Below are 20,797 nucleotides of genomic sequence, written 5' to 3'. Positions count from 1 at the left end.
ATTGGAGCAGGAAAAAAGACATGGATCTTCTGGGGTATGTAATAGGAAATCCTGTGTTTTAAGCACATTTGTTTTGTAAACCCACAACTTCTCTAGTAAAAAATAAAAAAGAAAGAAAGAAGCATGAACATAATCTCAAGTATGAGAAACTTGAGTATGTGAGAGGAACCTTAACCTGAAATCTCCTCAAGCCCAACTCAGGGAGTCAGATGTCACCTGGAGACAGATATTTTTGGTGAAATGGCACCTAAAGTTAAGATGTAGGCAATAATAGAGAGGGGGCTAACTTAGATCCCTTCACACTTCAATATGAATTTTTCCCTGCACTCAGCATTTTCTTCAGAGCCCCTGAACATCTTAATTCCTGAGGCTGTAAATGGTAGAGTTCAGCATAGGAGTAAGGCTGGTGTAGAAGAAATACACCACAGTGTCCTTCTCAGGTGTGTGGTAGGAGCTGGGGAGCATGTGGTTGTAGATGGTGGTCCCATAGAAGAGGGTGACAACCATGAGGTGGGAGGAACAGGTGGCAAAGGCCTTCTTCCTGCCTTCTGTTTATTTCATCCTACGGATGGTGAGGATGATGAAGTAGTAAGAGTCTGAAATGATTTTGTCATGAGGATGAGGAGCATGATGACACAACAAAAATATATAAAGATCTCATAGAGTGAGATGTTCTAGCAGGAGAGCTTCAACATGGCAGGGACCTCACAGAAGAAGCAATGACTTTCCCAATATCAGTAGTAGGATAAAGTCATGGTGATGGGAATGAGTATGAGGCCATCTATAGGACCAGTTTACCAGCAGCCAAATGCCAGGAGAATACAGACCCTGTAGTTTATAAGGACACAATAGCAGAGTGGAAAATAGATGGCCACGTACCAATCATAGGCCATGACACCCAAAAGGCAGTACTCTGCACATCCCAACAGTAGGTAGGAGAACATCTGTGTCCCACACCCAAGGATGGAGATGGTCCTTACTTTGGCCAGTTGGTTCACTGGTGTTTTGGGCACAGTGAGAGAAATATGCATCAGGTCCTTGAGGGAAAGCTGGTTGATAAAGAAGTACCTGGAGTATGCAGACAGGGCTCTATGTAGATCAGAAGGATCAAAATGATATTCCCAGTCACAGCTATCAAAAATAAACTGAAGATGAATAAGATGAGCAGGCCAGTGTGTGAGCTTTGACTGAAGATTTCCAACAGGAAAAGGTACCACCCAGGGTTTGTTCATGAGCCACATATTTGGGTGATTGATGGAATGGCTTTACCTAGATGGCAAAATGAAGCTTTTTAAAATTTATATACATGTACATATAAACATACACACCATATAGAATGTTTCCACGATTTCATACGTATGTACATATATACACATTACTAATATATATCATTCATAATTAGTTAATATGGCTGTTTTTATCTGCCATCAGAATGAATGCATGTCCTCAGAATTTACTGCTGGCATCAGGAACGAATTTGCATTGAAAAGAGGCAGGATATTAGATGTGAAATGGATTCCCTATTTAGAATGGGAATGTAGTATTTATACACTCAGGGAAAGTTGTGTGTGTGTGTGTGCAGATATGGTATATTTATTATATTTATGAATATTTTTGGTTGTTTCCAGTCTTTTGATATTACAAACAAGGCTGCAATAAGTAACTCTGTGTATATGTCTTTTTCAAATGTGTGCATAAATTTGTAGGATAAATACATACATTCAGAATTGCTGGGATCAAAGTGCATTTGTAACTTCTATATGGCATTTTTGTTTTGTTTTGTTTTGTTTTGTTTTGGCATGGGCAGGCTCTGGCATTTGTAATTGTTTTATGATGTAACTTTTTTATTTTAATTAATAAAACCAATCAACATACAATATGAACATTCTTTTTTTTCCATCACATAGTTGTGTATTCATCATCATGATCATTTCTTAAAACTTTGCATCAATTCAGAAAAAGAAATAAAGGGAAACAGAAAAAAATTCATACATACCATACCCCTTTTATCTACCTTATGGACAGATGAGTAAAACATATGGATTGTAAATAAATAATAGGGGAACAAATGTTAAAATAAATTTAGTAGATTGAAATGCTAGTGATCAATGAAAGGGAGGGCTAAGGGGTGTGGTATGTATGAATCAGTGAAAGTTTTAATATAGCTGAAGTTAAAACACTTACTACAAAAGATCCCAGTAATTTTAAACCACTCATATAATCATTTTTCTCATTTTTATTTGCAGTGTTCATACCTATAATACAGTGCATATATTCTATTGCCTGAATTCTTCTCTCATGAGATTTTCTGGAGCTAGTCATAAATATTGTAGCACTATTATCTTTATGACCTTCAGTGAGTATTTTTGCAGGAAATGATAGTACTACTTATGCTTTTTAATGTCCGATATCTTAAATATAAGAATACAGGAAGGATCAGTTTTCTTAACATTTAAATATCCACTTAGGCAAGTAATATTTATAAATAAATTTTATATATGAGATTGACAAACATTTATACACTGATCACAATTTTAGTCTAGTTCCTTTAAATATGTCAATCAAGATGCTAGTCCAATTTTCAATTTTTCCTACATGTAAATATTTTTAAACACAAATGATAAAGAAAACTATTTTCATTTTTCCACTTTCTTAAACTATTTCAAAGATTTTATGAGTTTTATTTATATTTTCATGGACTCTTTAAATAGTTTATAATGTTAGGGTTTCAGCAAACTTTCAAGAGCGAAAAAATATATATGACTGCCTCAGACCAATGAAGCTTATAGATAGAGTGTTATTTTCTAGTCTGTGGTTTCCTCTGGTGATTTAAAACACAATATTTTTCAGGCTGCACCTTCTTTGTATCCAAAATTAAGTTATGATTGTAATGGTATTTTGCAAGTCCACATCTTTTCTTCCATCATTCCTCCCAGGAAAATAGGAAAAAAGAAATGAAACCAAGAGTGACAATAGGGGAGCAGGTAAGAGGCACTTATGAAAGAGGTGAAGACGTGAGCTTTACTTCTAGGAACGCAAGACAGTGAGTGGATTAGGGCCTCAGGAGAATTGCCTGGTAGCAATTGCAGCCACTTGAGTTTAGGAGTTACATATTTGAAGTAGCACCAGGAAACGTGGTTTGTGGCTTTCCCAGCCTCTGCCAATAGGACATGCAGGAGCAGAGCAAGCAGAGAGATAGATTTATCTCAAGCTGTGCTTTCTCTAAGGGAGTGAGCAAGGGGAAAGCGTGCCTATGCAAAGACATAATTATAATTGCTGAATATGACATATAGAGTGGCTGAGTTGGGAAGTGAAAACATCAAGGAGGTGAGAGAGTGATAAATTGATTAATGGACAGGAGGACTTAGTTGAGAGGAGGCAGAGCTGCAATTAGAGCATTGGAGAAAGTAAGCTGCAAAACTAGGAGGTGGTAGTCAGCAAGTGGGGTGCATGTATTCCAATCTTAGCTTTTGCCCTATGGATGATGTTCTCCTTTCTCACGTCCTCTAGAAGTTTATTATGCATATATGGTTCATGCCTACACTAATGCTTATTTATAATTATGTTAAAGAAACTATCAAAGCCAATAATATAACGGTATTTCTTTCATACCCTCCCTTATTCCCAAGTAACTATACTATTTACTCATGGACATTTCCTCAGCCAAGTTGATGAGAGTGTGTTCTGTTTTAGGACTATGCTTTGCTGGACTGTGTGTGCAGGATGCTGAGGCATAGTGTCATACTGTCTTGGAATTGCTCCCTGGAGAATGTGCTCCACTCTTTGCCGGTAGGAGATTCTGCTATTTTTTGTTCCCATTCCTTCTTCCTGGTTGTTCTAGTTTGCCAGCTGCTGGAATGCAACACACCAGAGACGGATTGGCTTTTAGAAAAAGTGGATTTATTTCATTAGTTCTTCAGAGGAAAGGCAGCTAACTTTCCACTGACATTCTTTCTTACGTGGGAAGGAACAGGATGGTCTCTGCTGGCCTTCTCTCCAGGCCTCTGGGTTCCAACAACTTTCCCCAGGGTGATTTCTTTCTGCACCTCCAAAGGCCTGGGCTGAGCTGCAAGTGCTGAGATGAGGAATGCTGAGCTGCTTGGGCTGTGCTACGTTGCACTCTCTCATTTAAGCACCAGCCAATTAAGTCAAACGTCATTCATTGCAGCAGGCAGCCTCCTGGCCACGTGCAGATGTTATGAGCAGCAGATGAGGTTCACAGTACCATTGGCTCATGTCCACAGCAACAGAACTAGGTGCCTTCACCTGGCCAAGTTGACAACTGAATCTAACTACCACACTTGTGAAGAAGCATCTCTCAGTTTTTACCTCAAATTTACGATGCCAGGAGCATCCCCTCTAACAGACTCTTCCCTATTTGTTAAGGATATTGTTCCCAGGCACTAGGACACAAAGCTACAGAGGGAACAACTTTTCTGTTATTAAGTCTTTAATAAGTGAGCCTGATGATTGCTCTCTGGGTCTCTGATCTTTATATTGATTACATCTGAATTCAGGGTTAATGTGAGGCTATGGAAGGGATAAATGTTTTACTTCTGCAGTAAATTACTCATCCTTGGGCTCAAATTCCTTTCCTTGTGAATCAAATTTCATGCCCTTGCTGCTTCCCTAAAAATGATGTCTGTTAATAAAATCTTAGTTTAAAAAAAAAATTCCCATTGATTTATGAGAAGGCTATTTGCTTTATATTTATCCATGATTTAGTTCAAATTTTGAGGTGCAAACCAAATGCTGTCTCGATCAAGTATCTGTCAGTATCAACAATGCTGATCAATGAGGCATAGATTATACACACAAATGGGTGCAACTATGTTTAAATAGCAGTGTTGTAAGGAAATTCTGTTTTAAGTTACAATGAATTAAAAAATAATTTCATAGTGTTAATGTTCATGGGAAATACAAAGGGTATAAAAGAAAATAAAAAAACTTTTACAGCTCCATTACTAAGGTTATCAAGGTAATATTATTGGTATTTGAAATTTCAGATATTCTATACAATATACAATTCCAGCTTGCTAATGAAATTATAAAAATGGACAATGTATGGAATTCTTAAAGTATGCATACATGTTGATCCAAAATTATTCTTGCAGAATAGTATTTTAAGAAATCACTCAGGGGTGTGAATAAAAATATATTTTGAAAGCTCTTCATTCTAATATGCCATGTAGCAAAGAATGAGAAATAATTTAAATATCCATCTGTAGGAGACATTAATGATAGACAAGATGTGTATTTTCTACAAAGAATTATAATGACAGGGAAATTAGCATATCCTTTGTGTTTAGAAATGAATATTATTGTCATGATGTAATTTTCTTCTGTGGGTCTCTAAGTAGAAAGCCAAGGCAGAGTCTTATTGGCAGTGAATTCATTTTCCCAACAGTGGACTTGTAGATTAAATAAGGGTGGCCATAAAAAGTGGGTTAATGTTCATATTGCATTTAGATGACTACATATATTTTCTAGAATAAACATTTTGAAAACTTTAATTTCCAATAAGAAACATTTAGTCAAGAAATATATGGGCGGGCCACAGTGGCTCAGCAGGTAAGAATGCTTGCCTGCCAAGCCCGAGGACCCGGGTTCGATTCCCAGTGCCTGCCCATGTAAAAAAAAAAAAAAAGAAATATAATTGTCCATGACCAAGATTTAAACAGTTCTGCAGTATACATAGCTGCAAAGAAGTGGTTAGCAATGAATAGAAGATGAAAGTACCAGAATAGAAGACTGTAACCTGAGGATAAGATGAATGACTGGGAGTAAGAATATTTTTGCTTTTCAGTTTCTGTTTTGAAGCTTTGTTTCATTGTCATGTGCTTCACGCAGAAATGCCATACAACAAAATGCTGCAGCCACCTTGAACTGGCTTTCTAGAGCCATGTTTAAGAATTTTATTTTTTTGGCAAGTCAGTTGTTAAACACAGCTATTATTAGAACTTAGAGTATATAAATTTATAATTAAATAAATTATATATAACCAAAGGTCAAAAAAAAAGCAAATATGTACATGCAAAAGGAAAAAATATCATTGGCAATTTGTCTTCAGTAAACAAATGAAAAGCACACAAGCACTGGCTCATGATCCCAAATACAAAGAATCCACAAGGATGACTCAAACTGGACCTTCCCACCACCAGACTGATAGAATCATTCTTTGCAATATTTTATAATTGCTTTGCAAATAGTACAAAGTATAAGGACAGGCCAAAGATCTAGATTTTTAAAAGCGTTTGTGCCTACAATTTCAATTACAATTATATCCAAGGCTGGATCAAAATATTTGGGGCTCATGATACTATATGTTCACACTGCACATTCAGTAAAACTGATGCGGAAATATATTGTTTATTAGAACAGTATGGTTCCCATTGTGTTTTATGAATGTAAGAGAGATTCAGAGACATAGAGAATGGTCAGTGAGAAACAAGAGAGAGAAGGAGTGAGACTGGAAATGAGAGCGAGTGGTAGGGGCAGAGGGATAGGAAGAAAGAACAGGTGCTGTATTAGGGATCTCTAGAGAAACAGAATCAACAGGAAATATCTGTAGATGTAAAATTTATAAAAGTGTCTCATGTAACTGGGAATGTAGAGTCCAAGATCTGTAAGCAGGCTGCAAGCTGATAACTGACGAAGGTCCTTCCTGCTTCACTGACTGAAGCAGGACCAAGATTGTCTCCTCTGAATCCTCCTTAAAAACCTTCAGTGATTAGATTAAGCATCACTCATTGCAGAAGACACTCCCCTTAGCTGATTACAAAGCAGATGCAGCTGATGTAATAATGATTTAAGTCCATGAAATGGCCTCCTAGCAACAGACAGGCCAACACTTTTCCCAACCAGACAAATGGCGCTGCCATCTGGCCAAGTTGACACATAAACCTGACCATGACAGGTACATAGACTGGAAGAAAAAGAACCAAAAATTTACTGAAAGATTATTTGGGCGGTAAAAAAAATGAGTGATTTTTTTCTTCTCCTACCTTTCTGCAAATATACTACGATAAACAGAATAATCTGTAAGTTAACTACAGCTAAAAATACATTGGATATTACCTTTTTCACATATGATCCACAAAATTCGTTCCAAATTACACTCAAGCTGAAAGCAATTTTCCCAGAATATGTGGCTATATATATAGCAAATAAAAAATGCATTTAGAAGTTTACCTAATACTTAAAAGAAGGAATATACGATTACAAAAAAAAAATTATTTTGTCACCGTCCATATGTTCCTGCAACCATCTGATGCTTTGCCTATGTTGGCACACTTAATCTTCACAAAAAACGTAGAAGAAGCAACTAACTGTATATCTCTGAGAAATGCTGGACCAGGAAGCTGAGGCACAGAGAGAAGAAAGTAAACTGAATGAGCACAGATGTGCAACTCCCTAACAGTTCAAGTTCACCCCAATACCTCCTGCCCATGAGACTTGCCTGCAGGGAGATTACATGGTGACTACTGTACATATATACATTAAATATATCTGGAAATAATCCTTAAGTTTTCTCACAACCAACACAAAAGTCGAATTCTCTTAACTAGGATAGAATTATGTGACAAACATCCTCTTTGCAAAGTCCCCGCTGAGATGCTTGACTCTGAAAAGTCAACTAAGCCCTTAGTTAAGCACACCAAGCCCTATTATAAACAAAGCCCTGTTCACACTTAGCTGGTCCCTGATCTGATCAACATAACCTAACCAATGTCCTTTTCCTGTTTATAAAACTCACAAATTTTCAGGCCTTGAAGCTGCTTTCACTATTGCAAGTGAATGATTTCCTTGATGCAACAAATTTGGTTTTCTGAATAAAGTGCTGTAAACTGCAACTTACCTTATAAGGTAAAATACATCAACAAAAAGAATTAAGTCTATATTTTGGAGAAGGGTGTCTTGGAAAGCCAACCGAAGACTAGACTGTTCATGAATGATGAACAAGCATCCATGTGGCTTTCCTTCTCAAGGAGAGGAAAGAGTGTGGCTCTATTACGGGAATTATACCCATGGAAAGTTAGGTAGAGAAAATTCAACAGAAGGATTTCATATGAGGTCAATTTCCTAGCAAAAAATTTGGATGTTTGCATTTAGAAGTAGCATCAGTAAAGCATGAAAGACCACCATATGTCGAGGAGAGCCTAAAACCATGTTGGCTGAAGTTTTGACTGTTTTAGTGGTGACAGTAACAAGCCCCAGACAATGTGTATAGTGCTAGCTACCAGCTAAAGTGTTAAACTATAAAGAGCAATAGGTCACAATTTATCTCCATGCTTCTTGGTTAGGACTTTCAAGGAATGCCCATTATTTTCATGGACAAACAGGAATAATTTGCTTCAGTATAATTCAGAAGTCCCAGAAAAGGTGGTTGTGTGAAACAGTTTTTAGTTGGACACATAATTTTTGTTCACGAGCAGTCCAGGGGAGGAGTTCCAGAATACTAGTTTTAGGAATGTCATAGAGTGGGACTGACAGAGAGGAACAGAAGACTGAGAACCTAGATGGAAAGGACCATGTCAGTCAAGTCTTACTGCCCTCCACAGTAGCTGTAAAACTGCAAGGAATAGACCCATACATCCTCAGTCACAATTAAAACATGCTCCAAGCACTGTGGAGTTCATTCCGATTTTGGACTTCAAGCTAAAATTGACATAAGAATCCAAAAAACAGATGGCATCTTATATGTACAGGTAACCCAAGAACAGTGGAAGAAGCAGCTGACTCCTAGCCAAAGGCCATCCCCATTTGCAATAAGACCAAATTATTTTTTATCTTTTCTCCCTTTCTTTTCTCTTGTGCTCCTTTATAACTATATTCTCTTCCTAAGCTTTTATTGCCCTCTCACAATGCTCCCTATTATAATGACTCCTGCGATGGTTTGGGGCTGTATGTACCTCATAGAAGCATGTTCTTAAAGTTAATCCACTCCACTGGGTGTGAACCCATTGTAAGTAGGAACCTTTAATGAAGTTACTTCAGCTATGGTGTGGCACGAACTAATCAAGATAGTTCTTAATCTTATTAGTGAGTCCTTTATAAGCAGAATGAAATTCAGACAGAGATGAAAAAGCCACAGAGGCAAAAAGCTGAATGAGAATCTGGAAGAGAAGGGAAAGACCAGTAGAGGCTGCAATGTGAATTGCCTTGTGACAGAGGAAACCAGAACCACAGATCACCAGCAGCCAGTCCTATGATGCCCATCTTTGGGCAGAAAGCATCACTTTGATGACACCTTGATTTGGACTCTTCCTATCCTCAAAGCCATGAGCTAATAAATTCCCACTGTTAAATCAAACCACCTGCATAGCACATTCTTGAGCAGCCAAGGAAAATAAAACAGATTTTGATACCAGGAGAGAGGAATGCTGCTATTGCAAATAGCTAAAAATGTTTAAATGGAATTTAGGAATTGGGTGGTGGGTAAAGGCTGAAAGGATTGTGAGGTGCTTGGTAGAAAAAGCCTAGACTATTTCAAGAGACTGTTGGTAGAGATAAGGATGCTTAATGAACTCCAATGAGCCCTTAGAAAGAAATGATGAATGTATTACTGAAAACTGGAAGAAAGATGATCCTTGAATTACAGAAACAGAGAATTTTGAAAAACTGAGTTCCAATATAAGACGGAAGGCAGAACTTGTATATTTAGCTGAGGAGACTTCCAAGCTAAATGTGGAAAGTGCAGACGGTTTTCTCATTGCAGTTCAAAGCAAATTGTGAGAAAAGGGGATAAACTGAAAACTGAACTCTTAAGCAAAACGAAACCATAAATTGTTCATTTGAAAAATCCTGAGCCTACCCATATATGTGCTCTGAGACTAGGGCTAGAATCAGTCTATCAGGGACTTTCCTGAGCTTCTACAAAGTGGTGCCTAGAGAATAGAGTTCAACATTGGTGTTTAACTGAACATGGATCCAGTCAGCCATTTCAATCTGGATTCAGGAAGGATGTGTGGAAATTCCTTCTGTCTGATGGTGTCTTGGTTCGCTAGTCTGCTTAAAGCAGGTACTATGAAATGGGTTGGCTTTTAATAATTGGAATGTATTAATTTACAAGCTCATACTTTTGAGGCCATGAACATATCCAAATCAAGCCATCATCAAAATGATGCTTTCTTCCTGAAGACTGACTGCCAGAGATCCTGGACTCCTCATGGCAGCGCACGTGGCAGCATCTGCTGGTCTTCCCCTTCTCTTTTGTGATTCATTCCTTTGCTTCTGTGGCTTCCTCCCTCTCTATCCCTGAACCCATTCCATCTATAAAGAACTCCAGTAAGAGGATAAAGACCCATCTTGAATGAGGTGGGTCACATCGTAACTGAAGTAGCCTCCTCAAAAGGTCCTACTTACAGTGTGATCACACCCACAGGAATGAATTCAGTTTAAGAGCATATTTTTTTCTGGGATGCGTATAGCTGCTAATCACCACACTGCACCCACTGGGCCACAAATGACATGTTCTTTCTACATGAAAAATTCATTCATTCCATTACAACATTGCAAAAACCTTAAATAATTTTAGTAACAATGCTAGATAGAAAGTAACAATGCTAGGTACAAAGTCTCATCAAAATTGGTTGCGGGTGTGGTCTGCCATGGGGCACAAGTTCCATCTGTGGGCATGTTTTATATAGCAATCTATATGATTTTTTAAAAAGGACGTTTACAATTGCAAACATCTATTTGCTGTTATTATGATATATATGTTTAGGTAACTGTGATGGTTTGAAACTGCATGTCCTTGTGTTTGTTTGCAAGCTGCCAGAATGCAATATACCAGAACTGGAATGGCTTTTGAAAAAGGGAATTTAATAAGTTACAAGTGTACAGTTCTAAGCCTATAAAAATGTTCAAACTAAGGTATTCAAGGAAAGATACCTTAATTGAAGGAAGGCTGATGGGTCTGGAACACCTCTGTCAGCTGCGTAGTTACATGGCTGGCATCTGCTGGGCCCTTGCTCCTGAGCTCCATTGTTTTCAGCCTCTGTTCCTGTGGGGGCTCCTCACTTTGCTTCTATGGGGCTGGCTTTGATCTCTTGGCTTCCCTTGGCTCTCTCTAGGTTCTGGCTTGCTTAGTATCTCATGGCAACATCTTCTGGGCTCCAAGCATCTCCAAACATCTGTGTCTCCATTCTCCAAGTGTTGGCATCTGTGTCAGCTCTGCTCTGAAGTTTCTGTTGACTCTGTAGTTTCTAACTCTCTCCAAAATGTTCCTCTTTTAAAGGATCCCAGTAAAATAATCAAGACCCACCTGGAAGGGGGTGGAATCACATCTCCATCTAATCGAAAGGTCACACCCACAAATGGGTATGCCACATCTCCTTGGAGATAATCTAATCAAAAGTTTCCACATAAAATATTGAATCAGGATTAAAATAAATGGCTGCCTCCAAAAGATTGAATCAGGACTGATATATGGCTTTTCTGGTATGTAATACTTTCAAACTGGCACAGTCCTCCAGAAAACCATGTCGTTGAAGTTAATCCACTTCTTGGGTGTGGACGCATTGTACATAGTACCTTTTGAGTGGGTTACATCAGTTAAGGCATGGCTCAGGGTGGCTCTTTATAAACTGGATGAATACAGAGAGTGAGAGAGGAAGACATAGAAACAAGAAGCTGAAAGCCACAAAACCCAGAAGAGAAGGGAGAGACCAATATATGCCACCATGTGTCTTTTCATGTGGCATAGGAGTTGAGGATCACTGGCAGCCAGTCTTCAGGAAGAAAGTATCATCTTGATGATGCCCTGATTTGAACATTCTCACAGCCTCAAATTATAAGCAAATAAACTCGCATTGTTAAAAGCCGACACGTTTCTGTTATCTGCTTTTGGCAGCCTTACAAACTAAAACAGTAACCCTTTGTCTTCCAAGAGTTGACAAAGATATGATTTGATAGTTTATTCTTAAAAATTGCACATTTTGAATTTTGCGTCAAGATCCTTAACTGACCTGCGATTTTTAAGAATGATGTGAGAAGCAGGTCCAATATCTTTTCTCCATACGACTCCTGGTTGTCTCTGAACAATTTGTGGAAATTTGACCTTTCCCTACTACTCTTCAATATTGTCTTTGTTATCTGTCAAGTGATCATGTACACCCAGTTTGTTTCTGTTACATTGTTCTAGGCGTTTACACCTCATACATTGTACTGATTTTGCTTTTATAGTTCATGACACAGCCCTGTTATCTGGTTGATCCAATTCTGACACTTTTTTTTTAATGCTCTAAAAGTATCTCAGTTATACTTGGTTTTTGCTCAGCCATACAATGTGTAGATGCTAATATAGTATCTCTAACTGTCCTTGTAGGTTTTCAGTTTGGATTACTCTTGCCTTTGTATAACAGAATTACCACTATAATGGTGAATTTATTGCAAGAAGCAAAAGTGCAGAGTAGGCAATTCAGTGCTGACTGGAGCTGTAGCTATCCTGCTACTTTCTCATGTCACCGTCATTTGCAATTGCTTCTGCACCTCTGGGCTCCAGCCTGAATCCCTGCTAGCAGGAGAAAAGGAAGAAGCACTACCAGCACCCTTCAGCACCAGCTCCTTGTTCATAACTGAGTCACATGGCCACATTCAGCTGTATGAGAGGCTGAAATATTGACTTTTTATCATGGCAATCATTAACACAAGAGAAAAAGCTTAGAAATACATATTGTACAAGTCCAAATATAGCATTTGCCAGAAAAACTATGCAAATTTTCTATTCTTTTGGGATCAGTTTCAGTGATTATGTAAAAAATGCTAGTTATCCTCCAGAATCATTTTGCCCTTATTCATTTAATTAATATGTCTGAGTTGGGTTAAAAGCTATCTCTGTTCGTCCAGAACCAAGGGCTTTCCCAGTATGAGGATCTTCCAGTGCTAACACAGCACACACACAGAGGGACCTGCATGAGTTGGCAGAGAAAAATCTATCCACGTTTGTTCTGAATTGTTTTGGGAAAAAGGAAATATCTGCTGTTCTAGTTTGCTAGCTGCCAGAATGCAACACACCAGAGACGGATTGGCTTTTAATAAAAGGGGATTTATTTTGTTAGTTTTTCAGAGGAAAGGCAGCTGACTTTCCACTGAGGTTCTTTCATATGTGGGAAGGCACAGGATGGTCTCTGCAGGCCTTCTCTCCAGGCCTCTGGGTTCCAACAACTTTCCCCAGGGTGATACCTTACTGCATCTCCAAAGGCCTGGGCTGAGCTGCAAGTGCTGAGATGAGGTATGCTGAGCTGCTTGGTCTATGCTACTTTGAGCTCTCTCATTTAAGCACCAGCCAATTAACTCAAACACCATTCATTGCAGCAGGCACGCCTCTTAGCCAACTACAGATGTAATGAACAACAGATGAGGTTCATGTACCGTTGGCTCATGTCCACAGCAACAGAACTAGGCACGTTCACCTGGCCAAGTTGACAGCTGAATCTAACTACCACATCTGCCTTATGTGAGTCATAAAATCTCTGGGTCTCTTTGCTTTAGCAGTTCTTAGAATTGGAATGCTACGGTCAAAAACTATGTTGCCTTTACTTACCAGCCAAAGCTGGGCTCATAGAGAACAGATAATGCATGCAACAAAGCTGGCAAACCTTATTGTGCTGTGGGAGAAATGGAAAAACAGTTATCAGAAACAACTTGGAAGGCAGATTTCAGGCACTTAGAGCTTGCAGTTCATCCCTTAGTTAGAAAATGTAGCACTTATATATTTTTTGAACAAAGAAGTATCAGACTTTAATATGTTTCATTAAACAATTTAATTTTAGCTTCTTATTATTCTGTAACAAATGATAATAACCAAACGACCTGCCTAAGTAGCCAATACCATACAATTAGTATAGGCCAAGTTATTGAAATTTATAAAGTTAATATCAAATAAACTATTCTAGTACACATTTGTATTGGGCCTTACTAATATAAGCCAAAATGGCAATTTTTTAAAAAGTGAGGTCTCTTGGCATAACAGGAAGAGAAGCTGTTTCATCAAAAATTATGAAGACTGTAGATAAAAAGAAATTAGCCCACAAGTTTAGCCAAATAAAGAAAGAAAGGGGAGTACAAGTTCACAGCTGATGATAGTTCAGAATAATACATTTACCACTCTGTCACAAATCCATTCACCCCTTCAAGAGTTCAGCATCATGTTCTCTAGCATTTTTCTCCTGTCCCTCTAAATTTCTTTACATGAAACACAAACCTACACTTATCTTAACAACAGAATATTATATTGTTATTTAATTTGATGGTTAAACAAACAAATAGAAAAAGATTATTAGGACCAGACTAACTTCAAGCCATCTCAATACCCCTGAAAACAGGGGCTAAAAATGAGTCATTAAGAAACCGTATCCAAAGAGCACTATATTATCTTCAACAATCTTCAATGAAAAATGCCATAGCATTTGAAAAACAACGGTGTTTTGATGCTGATTTTTAGCCAAGTGCTACTTTGAGTGATTAAGTTGGAATAAATTCCAAACTTACATTTACTTGCATCACCTCAGTTTAATAATCCAATAAATAACAATAACAAAAAACACACAAAGAATAAAAACAGCGTCATATAGCATAGCAGCTTTGTTTGGCTTCTTTTGGATAAAATCTTCAGTTTCCCATTGGTGTTACCTAGAAATCCAGTTGTAAAATCAAATTGTGTGACTCCATTTCAGTTAGTAATTTGTTTTGATTTTTAGCATCATAGCCTATTTCAATGGAAAGAGATTTTATTACTTTGTAATTTGAGATTTTTGTTACTTTGTTTCTCAGACTTTCCATGAGCCTCTCATTTTCTTCCTGGCAGGCACTATACCCACTAATGAGCATTGCCAGGGTTGCTGTAGTGGCCAGGAGGTCCTTCACCCAGGCCTGCATGTCTCATCCTGCCAGAGGATAAGGGGAGAGGCAGGCGGCGGTTGGGTAGAAGAGGCCAGACATCACAGGGCTGCATCTTCAGCCCTAGGACACCACAGAACACCAACTTTTCCCCCCTGAAATGCCACAACATCAGTCTGTAGCACTTATATTTATTGGCTTTCAATTACTCCTGTTGACAAGCTAGCATTGATGAGATGTACTCTGGCAAGAACTAGAGAGATTTATGCTGAGATTAAAAATGCAGAGCTTTGTCAATGGAATCTTATCTCTTTCTAGCCTGCAAATTCAATTGCCTGTGATTTGGGGCTCTTGCAAAGTTTTAAACCCAAGTTCGTCTATTGCCCAAAGCCAAGAAGCCTCTCATGATGTCTCCAGATACCAAATTTTTATTCTAGAGTTGCATGACAAAAGCATACTGCTTTTAACAGGCAGGCAACAGTAAGAGACCTTGACATAAGAATTTCAGTTTCATTGACAACATGGTCCAGCCCCTCAGGGGTACAGGAGTAGCCTTCTGGTCACTCCATTCCTGAACCAGCACAGTTGCTATGGTTTCCATGTAACTGATGGCTTGAGTTTCTTGCTCAGACCATCTTAACGTGATGCCAGCTCACATCCTTGGCATTCAAACAACTACAACCAATTTAGCCATAGGTAAGTAGCACCTACTGCCCAGATCCCCCCATGAGAGTTTTGTTTAGCCCCTGGCCTAAAGCCTGAGCTCGGTCTAAACTCTCCAGTTCTATGAGCACTTTTTTGAGTAGCAGTCAAAAAAAAAAAAAAAAAACACTTGGGGGATGCTCTAAGCAAAGGACTGCACACTTTCCTAATCCATGACTACAAACCAGAGACACCTGCTCTGTTGCTGTGATTGGATCTTGGCTCCGGATAAATTAGCCTCACTTAATGCTACACAGGCCCATAAATTGCCAATGGAGCTGGTAACTTCCTTAAGCCTCCTGTCCACAGGGCCCCAACAATAGTCAACGCATCCCAGACGCAAATCCCTAGGGAGACTGTAAACCTTCAATGGAACTGGTAGCCATCAGCCTTGAAAGGAGCAGTTAAACTAAGTCTCCACGAGCCAACCTCTGTAAGCCTCCTGCAAGCAAAATCCTTAGCACATAGCAAACCTTCCCCTCCATATTAAAAGTTAGCAAATAATCATGAGTAACACCCTAACAATTCCTAATTCTACTCCTCTCAGATGTTTACTTCGTAATCTTGGTAAACTCCAATTAGAAAAAGAAGAGAAAACAGAAGCAAACAAACAAAAACCTTATTTTTCTCTGCAATTCAGCTTGGCCACAATACCCTTTAAAATTCACAAGAGATTTGTTGGCTTCCATTAAAGTGATTTGTCTCCTTGTAGGTATTGACTCCTCTACAAAGTATACAGGGAGATATTCTTAGCAACCTGGCCAAGTGAGAGTTTAAAAAGTTCGAAGATGCCAGACATTGGACTAGCCCGTGGCGTCCCTCCAGGCTCGCTCATTCCTGTCACATGGCATTCCTGGATTCCATCTGACTATACCTTTGAGAAAAATGGTATTCTCAGGGAACTTTCTCCACACAGGAACTTAAGTCTCACTCAATTAAATAGTGATACTAATAGTTTCTAAAATGCACATATAATTTGAGTTTTTGATTTTTATACTTCAGAGGACATGACCTGCCAGCTCACTTACTAAATCAGCAATCACAGTTAATATTACAAAATTCAGATTCTTTCTTCAGCTACTCTGTTTCTTTCTTCAGTTACTCTGTTTTGCAAGAGGATTGCAAGGAGACAAGCAAATAAACACATACTAACTTGGAATCAGTACAGAAAGACTTTTGCTGGATTTGCCCACAAGGATTTTCCTTTGAGCCCATGTTTACTTGGATATTTTATTATTTTTTTAACTTGCTATTCTTCCAAAATAATCTGTGTAGTTTTTTATAAAAGTTATCTTTAACTTTTCCATTTTCATAATAATAATCAAAATCCAAACATGCTCTTTTGTACACAAATGGTGTAGAATACTGGATGGTGATTATTTTTCATAAGAAATTTCTGAGAACACTGCACTTATTATGGGGGATGATTAATTAAACTTGGGGATGGAAACTCCCATGATGCACCCTAATAGGTTCTCTAATACTGTGATAGACACCTCAGTGCAAGCTATGAAAAACATTCGTCTATTCAGAGGATGGCAACAAGCCCATCCGTCGTGGTCTCAGGCATGAGACAGGTGTAGAGAGCAGAAATGTAAATTAATCTATTTTCAGATATCATTAGACATCAGAGACCAGGTTTCTCAAGACAAGATTTGACTATTTTAAGGCCAAAGAGCCAAAATACACAGGGTGATGATAGCTGCAGAGGATATAGTTTCAGCAGGCAGCAGTAACTGGGATGGATACCGGACATCAGGGAGGGAAAATGAGTTACTTTATTTGTTAATGAAACAATTGCATTCCCTGCAGGAAGCTAACTCTGGTTATTCACCCAGTTCAGACCAGAGGCAGGCAGAACTCTATGAAAAGTAAGAGCAAATAAGTGAGAATCACCTTGATTCACAAACTTATGAAGCACCTGCCACTTAAAAGCAGAAGAAGAGAGAAATCTATGACAAAGCTACTTGAGTTAATAAACAAATTCAGCAAAGTGGCAGGATACAAGATTAATGCTCAAAAAGCAGTACTGTTTCTAAATTCCAGTGATGACCTAAGTGAGAAAACAATTAAGGAAAAAAATCCATTCATAATAACAACAAAAATAACCACATATTTAGGAGTAAACTTAACCAAGGATGTAAGGGTCCTGTACACAGAAAACTACAAAGCATTGCTGGAACAAATCAAGGAAGTCCTAAATAGGTGGAAAGACATTCTTGGTTCATGGACAGTAAGGCTAAATGTTGTTAAGATGTCCATTCTACCCAAACTGATCTACAGATTCAATGTAATACCAATCAAAATTCCAACAACCTCCTTTGTAGACTCGGGAAAGTTATTTATTTAATTTATTCAGATGGGAAAGGGACCTCAAACAGTCAAAAGCATCCTGCAAAAGAGTGAAGTGAGGCTTTACACTTCCTGACTTTAAAGATTATTATAAAGCCACAGGGTGAAAACAGCATGTTTTTGTAACAAAAATAGACATATTGACCAATGTAATTTTTCTGAGCCATCACAAATAGATCCTCAGACCTTTGGTCAATTGATTGTTGACAAGGCCCCAAAATCACTGATTTGGGACAGAAAAGTGTCTTCAATAAATGAGGCTGGGAAAACTAGAGATCATTATCCAAATGAATAAAAGAGGAACCCTACTTCATACTTTATACAAAAATTAACTCAAAATTGATAAAAAGACCAATACTAGAAAACTCCTAAAAGAAAATATAGGGAAACATCTTCAAGACCTAGTGATAGGATGTAGCTTCCTAAACCTTACACCTAAAGCACAAGCAATGAAAGAAAAAATAGATAAATGGGAACTGCTCAAGATTGAACTCCTGTGTGCTTCAAAGGATTTTGACGGTGAAGAGGCAGCCAAATCAAGGGGAGAAAATATTTTGTAGCCATATATCTGATAAAGGTTTGATATCCAGTATATATAAAGAAATCTTACCACTCAACAATAAAAGGACAAAAAAAATTACAAAATGGGTAAAAGATATTGTATTAGTTAGGGTTCTCTAGAGAAACAGAATCAACAGGGAACACTCGCAAATATAAAATTTATAAAATGTCTCACATGACCGCAGGAACACAGAGTCCAAAATCCGCAAGGCAGGCTGTGAAGCTGACAACTCTGATGGAGGGTCTGGATGAACTCCACAGGAGAGGCTCACCAGCCAAGATAGGAAGAGCCTGTCTCTTCTGAATCCTCCTTAAAAGGCTTCCGGTGATCAGATTAAACATTCCTCATCGCAGAAAATACTCCCCTTTGGCCGATTACAAATGTAACCAGCTGTGGATGTAGCTGACATGATCATGATTTAATTCTATGAAATGTCCTCATTGCAACAGACAGGCCAGCACTTGCCCACCACTTGGCCAAGTTGACACATGAACCTAACCATGACAGATATGAATAGATGTTTCTCAAAAAAAAAAACCACAAATGACTAAAAAGTATATGAAAAGATGTTCACCTTCATTAGCTGTAAGGGAAATGCATATTAAAACCACAGTGAGATAGCATCTCACTCTTATAAGAATGGTCACTATTAAACAAACAGGAAACAACATGCTGGAGAGGATGTGGAGAAATAGGAACACTTTTTCACTGCTAGTGGAAATGTAAAATGGTACAGCCACTGTGTTTCCTCAGAAAACTAAATATTGAGTTGCCCTCTGGCCCAACAATTCCACTGCTTGATATTTATCCAGAAGACCGGAAAGCCGGAACACGAATAGATATTTGCACTCCAATATTCCTAACAGCACTTATTCGCAATTGCCAAAAGATAGAAACAATCCAAGAGTCCATCAACAGAGTAGTAGACAAACAAAATGTAGTATGTATATATAATGGAATACAATGCAGCAATAAGGAAAAACGAGGTCCGAAAGCATGTCACAACACAGGATGAACCAGGAGACATAATGCTGAGTAAAATAAGCCAGACACAGAAGGACAGAGATTGTACTATTTCACTAACGTAAACTACCTAGAAAATGTAAACTCAGAGTCTTAAAATGTATAACACAGGGGACCTAGAGATAGAAAGAAGCTAAAGAAGGGGGAGCAGTCAACTAATACATCCAGAATTGTTAATGAGGTGGGAATGGATAGAGGAAACAGTAACTCATTATTGAGATTATAGGTCACAGTGACGTATTTTAGGAAACATGATTGAAAGTCATGTATGTAAATAAGTTCTTGAAGAAACTATTACAAATGTAAAAATAATAATAGAGTGATAATTGGGAAAAAACATAACTATTGCAAACTATGGACTATAATTAACAATAATATTTGAATATTTTTCATCAACAGTAAAAAATTTACTGCACCAATACAATGGGTCAACCATAGGTGGAGAAGAGGGGCATGGAAGGATTTGGGTCTTATTTTTTATTCTTATTTTTGTTCTGAAGTAATGAAAATGCTCTAAAATGTACAAATATGTGCTGATACTGTGAGCACGTAATTGTACACTTTGTGGATGGTTTGTGTGGTATGTGAATACATCTAAATAAATTAGGAAAAAAAGTGGAAGAAGTTGGAAGTAAAAGCTGGATCCCTGTTGCTTAGACGAATATATGTCGATAAGTAGAACAGCGCTCCTGATGGGGGGGGACTCTGGAGACTGCTACCTGCTTTCTTGTGTTCCCACACCCACTGCCTACCAAAGGATGCAGTGAAGGTCCACACCTCCATTCCTCTATGCCTCCATGTCCTCAAGATCACACAGAGTGGCGATGTGGAATTCAGTGAGTGAATGCATGCACAGTTTTGTGGCAGTTCGTAAGTCCTCCCTAACTACCTGAAGTATCATTCCTGTTGTTGCTTCCAATGTTTCATGAGTACAGCTGAGACAGCCTCCTGGAAGCTCAAGAGGTCCTCCAAGAAAGGAAAGTGGATTGACAACACAATAAGGCATCCCTTCTAGCCAGTATAGGCAGGATTCAGCAGTACCATCAGCCCAAAGAACATGAGAATCTCAAATACATGTGAAATAGAAGTTAGGATCATGGACTTAGTGGTTTTCAGTCAGGGCATGAAATACTCATTTTCCCAAGTAAAATCAAAGTAGTATATGACTTTGTAAATTTTTGGCTAAAGAAATTAAGGCACAAATAAAATAGATGTCATGAGATTATTGAAGGAGAAACTGCTTTAGTAGAGAAATGTCAAACTGTTAAGTCAGAATGAGTGCCTCAAAAACCATGTGGTCAGAGTTGCTTATAAAGG

At 38.3% G+C, this 20,797-nt stretch overlaps 2 pseudogenes; both read right to left on the bottom strand.

The window, feature by feature from the left end:
- Positions 1–304: 304 nt before the first annotated feature.
- LOC143664363 (olfactory receptor 2T10-like) lies at positions 305–12,576 on the bottom strand (annotated as a pseudogene).
- A 1,928-nt stretch (positions 12,577–14,504) lies between these two features.
- On the bottom strand, positions 14,505–14,887 carry LOC143664637 (BET1 homolog pseudogene; annotated as a pseudogene).
- Between the last annotated feature and the right edge of the window lie 5,910 nt (positions 14,888–20,797).

Source organism: Tamandua tetradactyla, chromosome 20, assembly GCF_023851605.1.
Source record: "Tamandua tetradactyla isolate mTamTet1 chromosome 20, mTamTet1.pri, whole genome shotgun sequence".
Classification (NCBI taxonomy): domain Eukaryota; kingdom Metazoa; phylum Chordata; class Mammalia; order Pilosa; family Myrmecophagidae; genus Tamandua; species Tamandua tetradactyla.
The sequence above is the reverse complement of the archived record's forward strand: the minus strand, read 5'-3'. Positions and strand labels throughout refer to the sequence as shown.